At 40.6% G+C, this 13674-nt stretch overlaps 1 long non-coding RNA gene and 1 pseudogene across 2 annotated transcripts; one reads left to right on the top strand and one right to left on the bottom strand.

Moving 5' to 3' along the window:
• The first annotated feature begins 4452 nt into the window (after positions 1-4452).
• On the top strand, positions 4453-4846 carry CR43096 (annotated as a pseudogene).
• Positions 4847-11113: 6267 nt separating this feature from the next.
• lncRNA:CR44096 (long non-coding RNA:CR44096) lies at positions 11114-13381 on the bottom strand. Of its 2 annotated transcripts, none has more exons than NR_074042.1 (2): positions 13322-13381; positions 11114-11599 (listed from the first exon to the last, which is right to left on the bottom strand). It is a non-coding gene; the product is annotated as a long non-coding RNA:CR44096 (long non-coding RNA). The 2 variants fall into 2 exon arrangements; NR_125224.1 differs by having other exon boundaries at positions 11114-11585.
• Between the last annotated feature and the right edge of the window lie 293 nt (positions 13382-13674).

The raw sequence follows: 13674 nt of genomic DNA, 5'->3' as shown, positions 1-13674 counted from the left end.
TCTTTTCCTTAAACCAGCACAGTACATGCTCAATTTGACCAATAAATAATGTGGTTAGAAGGTAAGGTAATGAGGAAGATGAATTCTTCAGGACCTTTATAAGCTGAAGGGCTATAAGCTGAAATAAAAGATGTTGATGCAAGACCCCAGAAGGAAACAAACTAATGCTTGGAAATATATTTAAAAAATTGGCGTATAAAAACAATTAAATTAAGGGAATCAACATTTTAAAAATGGTAAAAAAGACAATTTAAAAAATGGTAAAAAAGACAATTCAAAAAATAATAAAAAAAAGACATTTTAAAAAATGGTAAAAAAGAGATTTTAAAAAATGGTAAAAAAGACATTTTCGTGGAAATATATTAGCAAATTTAAATTCATTTCTATAGCATTGTTTAATATTGAAAATCGAGTTTCTTGGCTACTTCGTAATAAATGTACACTCTTCTTCCATTTGAGAAATCGATAATAAAGAAAATAATCCCAGACTTAATCCCCAAGAAGCGGAAACTTTCGGTTTCGGTTTCGGCTTGGGTGAAATTGCATTTCCAAAATAAAAGTCGAAAACCCTCATCCCATCTTTGTTTACATTCCACATAGCAACATCTTCGGACAAAGCGAGGGAGAACTTTCCCAGTCGGGGTAAAAGTAGCAGCCAGATTGATTGGCTTAAAGCCGCTACGACTAAATGACCAACAAACACCGGCCGCTAAATGATCATTAAGGTGCGTAAAACGAAACCGAACTGGACCGAGTTGTATTTACTTTTTCGGCATTGGTCAACATTAGACATTTTGTCCTAATTACACAGACGACAGACACAGACCGTGTGGCAAAGAGTTGGCTAAGACTGTGGATCGGAGGCACTGGCTTAGAGCTTCATCGGCTTGATTGGCGACGTACATATGTGCAACTTCACTTTCCATTTAATCTCGTTTTGGTGGCGCGGTGCGGTTCAGTGTGGTGCAACACAGTTGGTGCCGCACAATTTGTCCCGTGGAAATCGAAAGCCGATTTTCATGTCAATATTTTTGTTTAATAAACTGGCCGACTCGAGCGGTCTGCGCATGCGGAAAATATGCAAATTACCATCGACGGGCATCATACGCTGCCCCCCAGGCGATGCGACGCAACAAATGTGCACTGGGAGGAAAATAATGAACTTTTCAGTTAACTAATGCTGGATTTGAAATTGGCTCGTTTCAAAATAGAAAATTAACTAATACCCAGTAGATATAGATAGATAGATTCCTTGCTTTATATTAATTTAGCATTTATAAAAATGTAACTAATTCTGTTTTCTTAGTGTATTGATGCTGGTGCAGGGGCACAAAAAAAAAAGATTCAGATACACCGCCTGCGAAGTTGCGTTGACCGATTGAACGAAAGTGCAGGCAGCAAAAGATACGGGATGAAAGATGAAAGTTGTCCGCAAGTAGAATGACGATGCTGAAAGTGCAAGTGGCTAGGCGGATCGATCGAATCGATGTAAGACGCTTACGGTTATGGAGACATCAGATTGGTGCAGGTGTCAACTCAGGTTGCACGAGTGGTTTCCCTTTTGGAAGATTCATCTTTCCAACTGGCAGAACTTGGAGTTGAAAGATGAGTGCGTGAATTGAATGGTGAATGTTGTGACTTATTTAAAGCCAATTAAAATAAATAAACTAATCTGGTAACTTCCCTAACATTTATTTAATCGACTTGAATAAAAGGTTAGGCTTTATATAAGCATTTAAATCCTGAAAATGTTTAAATGCTGGTCCCACAACCGGCCAACTTTCCCAATTTAAAGCTCGGGATTTTACCGGTCAGCAAATTAGTCGAGCCTTTTTTATCCCCTTTCCCCTGCCAGACATTTGTCAATGGTTTTTTTTCCATTTCGCCGGAACTTGTGTACAATTTGCCACAGCACCGCCAAACAAAACTCGTACAGCGATTTTCCTTCGCATTGGCCATGGTAATTAATCAAACTGCTGCCATCCGCCGAAAAGCGTTTGAATCGATGGCTAAACGCAAAAATTCGTTGAAAGCCGAAAATGTGCATCGACCGCTCTTAAAACTGGCAGCCACCGACCGAACAATTCAAAGAGCCAGGACAAGTTGTGGTGATAGCCAGAAAGTTGGCTCAAAATTTATATCAATCGAATGTCGTTGGCCGGGATCGTTAAGATACTCGTTTGATCCTCAAATAGCTGAATATGCTAAGCATCTCAGGCTGGAGGAAGAATCAAGGCAAAACCAACAAAATCATCGAATGCCATTAGTAACTTGGTCAGAAACTTGCAACAATGTTGTCAGCCAGCCATGAAAGTGCACTGGAAAAAAGATCGCTTGGCAAAAGATATAAAAATTACTACCTACTACATTTACAATAAATCAAACACATTGGCAAGCTATAAAAGCACATTACGTCTTCCAATTGAATTTATAGTAAATTACATCTAATATAGTTTAATGGGGATAATAAATAGTTTTTATAAGGCAAGCAATTCATGACTAATTAACAACAGAAGTTTCATCTTCATTATTTTTTTTTTAATTTGGCATGCTCCTCTTATCCTCTACAGAATTTCTGTCAGTGTATGTGCATTTGCCTTGGTGCCGTAGGTGATAAGAAATAATTGAAAAGATTGTCGGGCATTTGAATCAATTGAATGTGCCCACAGAGCTGGAAGAAGAAGAGCCGCGAAGGGCCATAATTAGGCGATTTGCGATTGCGTGTGATTGCATTTGTATTCGTGGACAAGTACCAGAGTGCAAATGTTTATGTTATGACAATTGTCGACCGACCACACAAGAAAGGGGGCTGCAACTCGAAGATCCCGAGATGGGCGGTGGGGGTCCAGTGCCAGCCAAACTGTGCGCTGCCCACTGTCATTAAGGTTGCGCCACTTGCTTTCTTTTCGCTGAGCTTGCAGTTTTGCTTCAGATTCCCACCCATCCACTCCACTGTCCTCTCACCTTGCCTTAATTGTTTTGTTGCACTCGGCGGGCGCGAGAGGCAACTTTCTATTTGCGCATTTTCACAGGGAAAAATATTTAATTTTCCTTCTTTTCGGACTGGAAACCACGGTAAATGCTTGCTTTTTATTGAAGATGCGACTTGCGACAGCGCTGGAAACGATAATATTTATTTTCCTCCTCATTTCAAATGGAAATTTTCAAATGTTGATGTGTCACAGCTGCCAGCTTTGTGTCGCTGAGAACCCACTAACCTGAATATTGAATTAACCATGTTATTTTCGTTTAATAACAACATTCTGGGTATACGAGCATATTAAATAAATGCCTTGGTATTAGAACCATACCAGCATTAAAATTAAATTGGTATCATAATTAGAAATTAATGATACATATATTACCCTTATCTCAAGATACTTCTGCGTTGGTTTCACTTTAAATTTTACAACACAATAGGAGTTGTAGTTGGTGTGAATAAACTTATAAAAAGAATAAGCTCTTTTCGATTAATAATTTTTTTTTCATATTCTTTTGAAAGCTTCTAAAAGTATAATGAAAATGATCCAAAAGGTTAAGTTATAAAAACCCAAGTTATCTCAAAAAAACTCGATGAAATCTGTGAAAGCTTTTTGTTTCCAGTCGCAAATAAAAAGAGATTGTTTTGTTTGTTTAGTAATTTCGATATTTAAACGCATTTTTAACATTCGTTAGAGTTATCCCCTTGTTTAATAGCTGTCTGCAGTGGAGCGAGTTTTCGCTGCCTTAATTATGCGTTTCATATGGGCATCGGTATTGGTCAGCGACGAACCTTTTTATGTGCAAACTTTGGCGCGTTTTATGGGCCGCTCATTAGAACCCGAACAGGGCCAACAAACACAATCGGGCCCAAATGCGTAGGCCAGAAATTAATAGGAAAGGGGTTTGGACGCTGTGTGCCGCTCCTTTATGACGTTAAGATTGGGATGTCGACAACGATGGCTGAATAGGGTTGGTAAGGACTACACTGCGACGAATATTTGCTTGTCAAATTTGAATTATCGGGTGTTTGTCAATTTACATTCTTATGACTGGTACTTTCGAAAACTATACATTTATTAAGAAAAAATGAATGTATTATTGTTTGAATTATAACATTTCCACGAGTGCTTAATAAAAAGTAAAATGTGCCCTAACGTATAATTTTTTCCGTGTGTAACGTCAGGCGGTGAAAAAGGCAACGATGCGGACTGGGACGCGGTGCACTCGGCTCATTATAATGGGCGGCACTTTATTTAAATGCGCACACGGCACATCATTAACAAGGCAAATGCTATGCGATGCCGGCTCAGTTCTACTCAGATCAGTTCCCTTCCCCAACTCCGGTCCGTCCGTGGAGCTCAGCGCGAGGTCCAGAAGGATGTACATGAATGCGTCTCTATTAGCGAGCGCGGACCGCACGCACTCGCGGGGGAAGCGGGGAGTGCAGTGGATTTCATAATATCTCAATTGATGAGAGGGGTCCATCAAGCTCCTTGGCACAGTGGTTAGATAGCCTACAACAACTGAACGAAAAGTAGAGAACACTTCAGGCTTAAAAATGAAAATAAATTCATTTTTTAAATTCATTTTTCGACATAGTAAAAAAAAACATTATTATAATTAATTTGCAGAAGTGCTTAATTTGCGTACTTCTGGCCATCCCACATTCTCCGACTCACCAGAGCCCAATTTGAATAGACTCTTTGGTTATATTGGTGGCATTGTCAATGAAGGAATAAGGCTTCACTACCAATATGACGAAGGACCTTGCAGTGGCGGTGAAGGACAATCTGCTGGCCTACCACCAAGCGTTGCAGTATCCAAATATGATATCATAGATTTAAAAGCTGGTGCAAAAAGTTGAAATGGGGCTTCTCCTTCACACATTATAACGAGTAACTGGTTAGAAGCAACAAATGTCAAATGATTTTCAAAAGCTAAAGATATTTAAAAATTACTTCTTTAATTAATCAACTATTGCTTTAAAAATGTCTCAATCATATTTTTAAAAGTTTAAATAAGGCATGTGAGTGATCCATCGAAAGTTTTTTATTGTTTAATGTGGTTAAGTTTTTTAATATAAAAAGATGCTTTGCGGTTTTTTAAACCAAGCTTAGGGCTTGACTTGGAATTCATTCAGATTTCCTTTGGCTGGCAACCAACGTGACGTCGAGTGGCGCCTTAATTGGTTTCCTAGAATTCGCGGTGCGCCCTTCTACTCGATGAACGCTTCACTTACCCCGCTGCACCCCATCTCCCTACCGCCCCCTCAAGCTCCCATGTGCGTTTGCCTATTATTTGTTCTCTGTTGTTCTTGGCTTTGATTCCTCTTCGGCCGTCTGCTGCCCGCTAATTAAGGTCGTCATTGCTGACCAGCGACTTGGTCTTGGATATTGGTGCGTTTGCAAATTACTCCGCAATTCCGCCAGCAAATACCGGTGGATGGTTGGAGGGAAGGGAACCACAGTGGTAAGATGGGGTTGGTTCCACGCAGTAATTGCTTCCACGGCTCGCTTGCCACAATTTCCAATGCGTCCTAAACTGCAAGTGAATTTAGCTAATAATATGCAAAGAAAGCGTTTCCGATCCGATATTTTCCTTTAACCAATGTCTAACGATATAACAACAAAAGGTAACAGGTATCTGATAGTCGAAAAGTCCGGGGTTGGTGTTCACCCTTTGTTTTAAAATTAACTTCATTTTATATCGGATAAGAAATGAATCTGTTCGTTCTCTTCGTATTTTGTGGCAAATCATCGCATTAAAAAGCTGCACACGAACCAATAGACAAATTAAACCCCCATTAAGACATCAATTTTTCTTTCGCATATCGTTTTGTTTTGACCCCCGTGGACGGATCAATCAATCAATCAAAGCGCATCCACCAAAAACCCCAATATATGACAGTGGTTCCGCTTATCCTTGACACAAAATCGATACCAAGAAAAAAATCGCATCAAATATTTATGCGTAATTATTATAGGCAGCTAAGCTCACATATCCCCCTTCGCCAGCCAATTCAAGCAGCCCACAAACATTTACCAAATCATAAAGGCAAAATATGATTTTGCGTTTGGTTTAATTGCTGTTCGGTCTTGTTAGCTGATTTATTTTGGCCAACCTTCGTCCCACGAATCAATGGAGGGTGGGAGGCAATTTGTCAGTAGACTTGTTTTATTGTTTATGTTTCCAACCTTAATTACGCGCGTGTATCTGTCAGATGCCCAAACCAATCTCTTTACAATGGTAAAAGCTTCAGGCCGAAAAAAGTAAAACAAAAGCAATAACAGGTAGACAAAAAATTCAAGCAAATAGGCCAAACAATTTGCATTGGATGGGGAAAATAAATGCAAATCGCATTCACTAAAGCTAAGATACTAATGTTTCTTAAATTTTATTTTTTTTAATTCCAAAAAAAATATATATTTTGTCTATTTCAAAGACTTTATATTGAAATGTTTGAGGGGGAACCTAACACCTAGATCAGGTTGCCTTTCTTGTTTGCTAACAACTTGGCTTTCAGCGTTCGCCAAGCGGACTTATACGCAGATATGCCCAGGGGATCGATCGCTTATTTGGAGTCGGGCCACATAATTTGTACAGAAATTATTAGCACTTTATTATTTTTTCGGTGGTAACGCCTCTTTCTTGTACGCATTAGCACTAAATTCAAAGGCAGACTCAAGGAAGCACACTAGCCAGAGCTTTCACCTCTCGTTTTGAGATATTACTTTAATTAACATGCGGCCAAAAGGATTCAAAATCAATACAATAAATAGAGATCTTAATTAACAATTTAAATACCAAAACATGTCTTCCAAGCTAATATATGGTTAAACTAAAAGTGGTTTTCAATGAAAGATGATAACTTCGGTATAGAAACTATGGTAAATCTCTTGAAGGATTTATTGGGGATTTTTATAACTTGATATTTACGAATTAATTCATTTTCCTGCTGCATTTATACTTTTAAATGCATCTACTCCGAGTTGAGGAAGCATTTGTGGACATTTGTCATCGTTGATTTCCGCCAACTGGTGTCCCCTCTTCCTGCTCATCAGTGTCATCAGCATTACCGTCACATAACGATCGTGTCCAACTCTTCCATACTCGTTGACCGCCCAAATTATTCGGTTGACCCCGAGGCACCTCCTGAAGATAGCTCGAGTGGCTAAATGGCTGAGCAGCGGGAAAACCGAAAACAGCACCAGCTGACCGATTGTGAACCCTGTGGTGGTTGGGCAGACATCTTCACCTCTTGTCGACTTTCCACGCTTCCCATTTCCATCTCCGTCTCCGTCTCCATTTCCCATTTCCATTTCACTTTCTTTTGGCACGACGAGAGATGCCGCCAAGATGCTTCCTCGCAGCATCGCGCAATTAACATTCAGCTCCGGCTGGTGAAATCCCTGCCAAGTATACGAGTAATGAGGAAACAAATGTTGTCAAATGCGTTGGCGGTTGGGCGCTCGATAAGCAAAGCCGCAGATGGAAAAACTGCAGCTGTGCGGAAAGTCATTGCTCCCAAGTCTTGGCGTTCGCCAGTCGCTCTTGAATGCGCTTCCCAGGCCCACCTCATCCCCGCCAATTAATGAAGTTCAAGCCCCCAGACTGGTGGGGCTTAGTGTCAAGGCGGGCTGTTGGCTGAAACCTGATTTAACCACCAGTTGATTTTCAATCAATTTATTGACCCACGAAAATGAAAGCGGTCAGTATGTTGAGATCAGAGTATGTTTTCCGAAGCAGCACTTGTTTGGTGGATTGTTAGGATTGCATTGGAAAAGTAGTTAAAAAGTATATAGCGGAAATGAATAATGTACAATTTAACAGACATTCCTTAAAGTATTATAATCTCTCTAAATTTTAAAAATTCCAAAAATCAAAACTGACATCAAAGCTAGCTCTTTTGGCATAAAAAGCCATCGATCAAAGCGAAAGTTACAATATTGTTTTAAATTATTTTTTTCTAAGGCAGAAACGTAATATATTTGTTCTACTTTTGCGGCGCTTTATCCATGTTTAAATTTGGCGTTAGAATTAGAATTAGGATTGGCTCACTAGATCGTCGTTTATAGCAGTTGTCAATTGCCTTAGATCGCTCAACTAAATGGCAGCTACGTGCCGCAATTTGCGGTATGTGTGTGGCTTTGAGAACCGTCTGTTCCCACAGCGGACTTAAAAAGCTGATGTTATAAAAATAAGAAATGCACAGACAGAGTTGCTAGCGATGCTTTAAACCGAGCAGACGCCGATGTAGATTAGAAAAGAAAAGCGCAGCATAATAAGCAATAAATGCAAGTCTTAGACTCATTTCGAACGTGTTAAAATGATACTGCGAGTGGCCCCGGAAGCCAGGGCCAAACAATGGAAGTTACTAAAAAGAAACATTGTTTACACGCCATATGCGAGTTTTCCGACTTGAAAATGCCCGAGCATATCATGCCTCAACCATCTTATCGGTTATATGAGATGCTGTTTAAATGCATTAATTTAAATCGTGTTTAAAATCAACTAGTCCTTAAATTTATTTCAAGATTTTATATTATTAAAGTAACATGGAAATTAATATTATTACTTCTTTATATTTTTATATTTACTTATATATATAAATATATATATTTTTACTTATTTATATTATTAAAATATCAGGGAAATTAATATTATTACTTCTTGGTAAATATAAAATATATCATGTATTATGAGATGCCAATGTAAATAAATAAGCCGTTGCAACCCTATAAGTGAAGCAATCATAATTTCAAAGTAAATTCTATCGTTTATTTAAACCTTAGAGGTAGATGGTATGAGGTTCTCACTCTTGCTCCCTGCTAATTTCTTGGCTTTCTTGGAAAGCGCTAATCAAAAGTGTAATGCCCAGCGAAGGGAACGAGTATGAAAGGCAAACAGCAAACTGAAAATCGACAGGCAGCAGCATACCGAAAAATGAAAATCTGCAAACGGCAACTGGCAGCCGGCAACCGGCAACACTGGCAACTTGCAACATTCAGCCTGCCACTGCCACTGCTATCGCGAGATGAGGCGAGCTCAACAATTATTATGCAGCAGCAAAAATCCACTCGAGGCGTTGCCCGCAGCCAAGTCGCTGCCAAGTGATTCTAATGATGCTTCTAATGATATAGTCAAAAGCGAAGCGCAACTTCCAGCAGTTGCAGGTTGCAGGTTGCTGGCTGGCTGGCTGCCTGCTTGCTGCTGGTTGCAACTTCCCAGTTGCCGCATGTGGCCCGCGTCTGATTTTCTGGCATGGCGCTTCCACCGCCGCGGCGAGGGGCACAGAGTTGCGGCACCAATTGCATTCGGTTAGCCATTTGGGGGAACCGCAGTCCGCCTTTAACCCTTGGGTTCCCCATGGTGAGATTTCCTGAGTGCAAAGCTGGGATTAACGGGAACCTTGGCAATATCATCCAGATCAATTGACACCGAAGAAGAGAAGATTTTTGAACTCATACGAAACTTAAATGGTGCAATTCAGGGAATCTTATTAAAGCTTAAGACCATTGGAACTGAAATAAAATTAACCATTTTGGCAATATGGATATAAATATCTTGTATATATTTTACAACACCCAGAACTCAAAAAAAAAAAGAGTCGGTTGTGCTCTGGGTACGCAGTGGTATTAATCATTCTCATAAGAAGAAACCTTCTTGATTTTGAGACAAAAACTATCTCAATGTTGATATTTTCAGACGGATTTTCAACGTAAGAATGGTTCGATCTCGATCTGAATATGCTGAGCATCATTTGATCCTGGCTAGACTTTGAGCCCGAAAATCTCGAACGTTTTTTCACAGAGTTTTATTATATGTATAAAGTATAAATTCACAATTTTAACAAGAATGTGTTATGTATTAAATATTTTTTCAATAGCACAGTGAGGCACCCCTTTACCAACTATTGGGTTAACGAAAATGTTCTAATGCCCCCTACCCTTTTCGGCTGCTCCTTGCTTCCTCGGCGCGCGTCATACTTTTCCGCTTTAATTTTGCGTTAATCTTGGCTTGCACCTGTTGGACGGTCTGGTCTTGCGTCCGCTTCTCGGTGGGATGGACCCCCCTTCCCCTTCCCGACTCCTGCTCCGTCTTTTCTGGCTGGGAAACCCCCTCTTCCGTTTTGCCGCACATCGTTCTGGGAGCAATGGCGATGCCGTTGTTCAATTTTGCGTGCCGTTGCCGCCTCTGTTATTTTAACAATCTGCCATTTAAGCGTAAAAAATGTTGCCTCGTTTCGTGCCGTTTTTCCTTTTGGTTCTTTTTTTGTGTCTCCGGCTTGGATTCAGTATTTTTTTCGGGCTATTTGGTTTGGCAATCATGGCCCGATGGCGCTGCGTTCTCCATTCTGCATTCTGCGTTTGCTTTTTGGTTTCAGGCTCTTTTTTTCTTTTTTTTTTTTTTTTGGTCTTATGGGCGGCGGCATTGCGTTAGTTGAACCTTTTTCGGGCAAAACACATTTGAGAGTTGGCTGGGAGACAGACAGGTTGGACGGCATCTAGGTGGATTAGCCCAGACTTTGATTGGGAAATTCTTCGCGTCCGCCTACAGGGTTTTGTCAAATGGGTAAATAGGAAGTTATTTGGAGTTTTAATTTACTTTCACTCCAGCACATAGTTAATTGAATTTTTCCTAGATTTCTGTTTTCCAGAGACTTCGTACCCAAGGGCTTATGTTTTGCTATATTTTGATGAAGGCCATCCACTTATGACAGCCGCGGTTGGTCGTTCATCACTCATCCATGGCCAACGGCAAGGTAATCCAGGATTGCCATCCCAATGCCAACTCAATCTCAACTGGTCAGGCTGGTTGATACTCTGGGTCTTGGAACTCCTGCAACGATGTGCTGATTTGCTGTTATGTTGCAAATCGAATGTAATAGCAGGTTACAAAAACAAGTCACAAGTTTTTTGTACACAATATATTTATAAAAATTGAAAAATTTGTATTCACCTTCAATACAAAATGATAATTATATTCATATGTGTAAGTCTGAATAATTAGCGGTTCAATAAAGAGTCCCACACTAAGTAATAAAATATAACAAAATAGCTATTCAGATAAAATAATAAAACTAATAACTAAAAATTAATTACACTATTTGCAAAAACCTAACAATAATAATAACAATAATTCACGCAGCTCCAAGAACATTGGGAACAAAATTCGGGAGCCCGGGCTGCAGAAATAAGAGGAGCAGTATCTGCATGGCGAAGCCAAGAAGCAACATCAGCTACTAGTAGCAACAACAGCAAACTGCGGCAATTGCGTAAATGATGTTCTAATACAACATCAATTACAATGGCAAGCGGCCATGGCCGAAACGGTAATTATGTAGTCAGCCTCCAAGTTGCGTTTCAGCCGGGTCCCCAACTCGCCCCCAGCTCCTCCTTGTGCTCCTCAGTAAGCTCCTCTTGCGGCATTCACGCCTTGTTGTGGCTAGCCTCGTCCTCATCCGCATGCTGCTCCTCTTCGCCTGCTCCATCCTCTGATGTTCTCCAGTTGTGTAGCTGTTATCGTTGTCGCTGAACCGGCTGGTCCGGCCAGCACGTCCCTGCACTCAACGTCGCCAGTGTTGATGCCATAGCAGAGGTGCACTGGAAAAGCGGATCTATATAAAAGATTATGAGTTTACGGGCAAATCCTCAGATGTATTCTACAGATAGCCTGCATATAGCAGCACAAGTTCAAGCGCACCAATGTTTACCTATTTTTAAAAGTTACAATAATATATGAATATAATTTAACACAAATAAAGTTAGAAGGCCAAACAAGAATAATTAAAACTAGAACTAGAATGTCTGTATTATTATAATCTAACGCAGATGAGATATTAAGTGCTACCCAATTTTGTAATTATAAAGAATTATAAAGTTAATAAACGTAAACACAAAATATTTGTAAAAAAGTGTTTCTTAAAAACAATATAAGAAAAGTAAAAAGAAAGGCACAACAATGGCGTAGTCCCTTTGCTGGGCAGAGTCGTGTAGTCTTTTTCGCTATTTCTCTGTGGATTTCAAAACAAACTTCATGCAACATGCTGCCGTTGTGCTGTGCAGAAGTATCAGCAGAAGCAGCAGCAACAACAACCGTTTTACGCATGCGTGAGGCTACGGGGCCTGTTGCACCTGCTCAGCCCCCCTACCACGCCCCCTTGTCGAGCAACAACTGCATCAGCTGACTGCCGCACGGCTTCAATATAAGTTTTAATTGTGGAAATTATGTGACATATGCTGCTGTTGTTGTCGTTGTGGCCGTTGCTTCTGTGAGGATCGGGAAGTCCGGGGGTCCGCCGACGTCAGTCATAACTGGCAAGGTTGTAATTAAACTGGTGCTGAGACCACCACCCCCTCAGTGCGACTCCCCAACCACTCCCCCTTCACCGATCCCATGCCCATACACTGGCACTAACTCTTCTTGTGGCGCGTTCGTTGCCGCCCATCAGATGAAATTGTTTGGAATGGGGAGACAGCGTTTTGTGGGTTTTTCTCGGGCTGGTTGTAAACATTTTACGGTTGTTTATTGCCGCCAATTGATGTATGGGTGGATGGATGTTGCATGGTCGACGATACGTTGGTACAAATGTGAGCAGATGATAGAGGAGTCAATCGAATGGGGCACTTGATCGATATGGGGGCTATGATGGGTGGGCTTCGCCTTGACTTACGTGGAAATTCAATTTAGGCAGTTAGAAATTAATTGTTCGAATATACCCCACATGCTGCACATAAATCCTATCTACATATATTCTATCTTTTTGATTTACTCAAATAGTTAATTGAAGATACAAGTGACCAAACAATAAATATTATTGCATATTTAAAATGTTAAATGGTTAGTTCCCCGAAGATTTTGTCAATTGCCGATTTCCAGAGGTCAAGTACATATTTACAAGTCAGCAGCTTCGTGGCCATAACTAATCTAAGCCAACTTCCGTGCGAAACCCATATAATTACACTATTTTGGATGGTTATGGATTTTGCCTTCGTTGTGGTCTTACGTCCGAGAACCACTCTAACTGCACTTTGATTGATTGATTGCCCCTGGAACCAAGGAGTTGTTGACTTTCGAGCGTGTTTATGGCTGCGCCTGAGTCTTGAACCCATATGAACCCACCACAAGCCAACCGCAAACACCACCACCAACTCCGTCCGCTCCACCCACCGGGTTATATGAACGCGGGCTGAGTATTATGGAGTGTTTGGGAATCGGAGCTCGTTGCCTAACCATAACGGTAATGGTGGACCAACAACCGGAGCGGCCCAAAACTTTGGGTCACCTCCGCCGAGTGGCAGTCGGAGATGGGGATCTCTTATAATAAAAATCAAAATACCGTCACGTAAACCGATAACAAGGCACAAGACCCGGCGTCTGTGGCGGAATCGCAGTTACTGCCAAAACGCAATTAAGACCGACATTTTTATGGTGTTCAAACTATAAAATTCATATAATTAAATTGCAGTTATAACTATAACAGCAGCAACAAGAGCCACACCAGCCACGCTAACAGCAGCTACATGCAACACCAACATCTAGCGAAACTATCATAAAGCTCGGATCAAATCGCTGCCGAGAGTGAATAATTTCCTAAATGAGAGCATAACGTGAAAAGCGAAAATCAATGGAATGACGCTGAGAACAGCCACAAAAATTATGTACGATCATTGGGCGTTATCGAAAATTTAA

This window comes from Drosophila melanogaster, chromosome 3R, assembly GCF_000001215.4.
Source record: "Drosophila melanogaster chromosome 3R".
Classification (NCBI taxonomy): domain Eukaryota; kingdom Metazoa; phylum Arthropoda; class Insecta; order Diptera; family Drosophilidae; genus Drosophila; species Drosophila melanogaster.
This window is presented reverse-complemented; position numbering and strand designations above follow the sequence as displayed.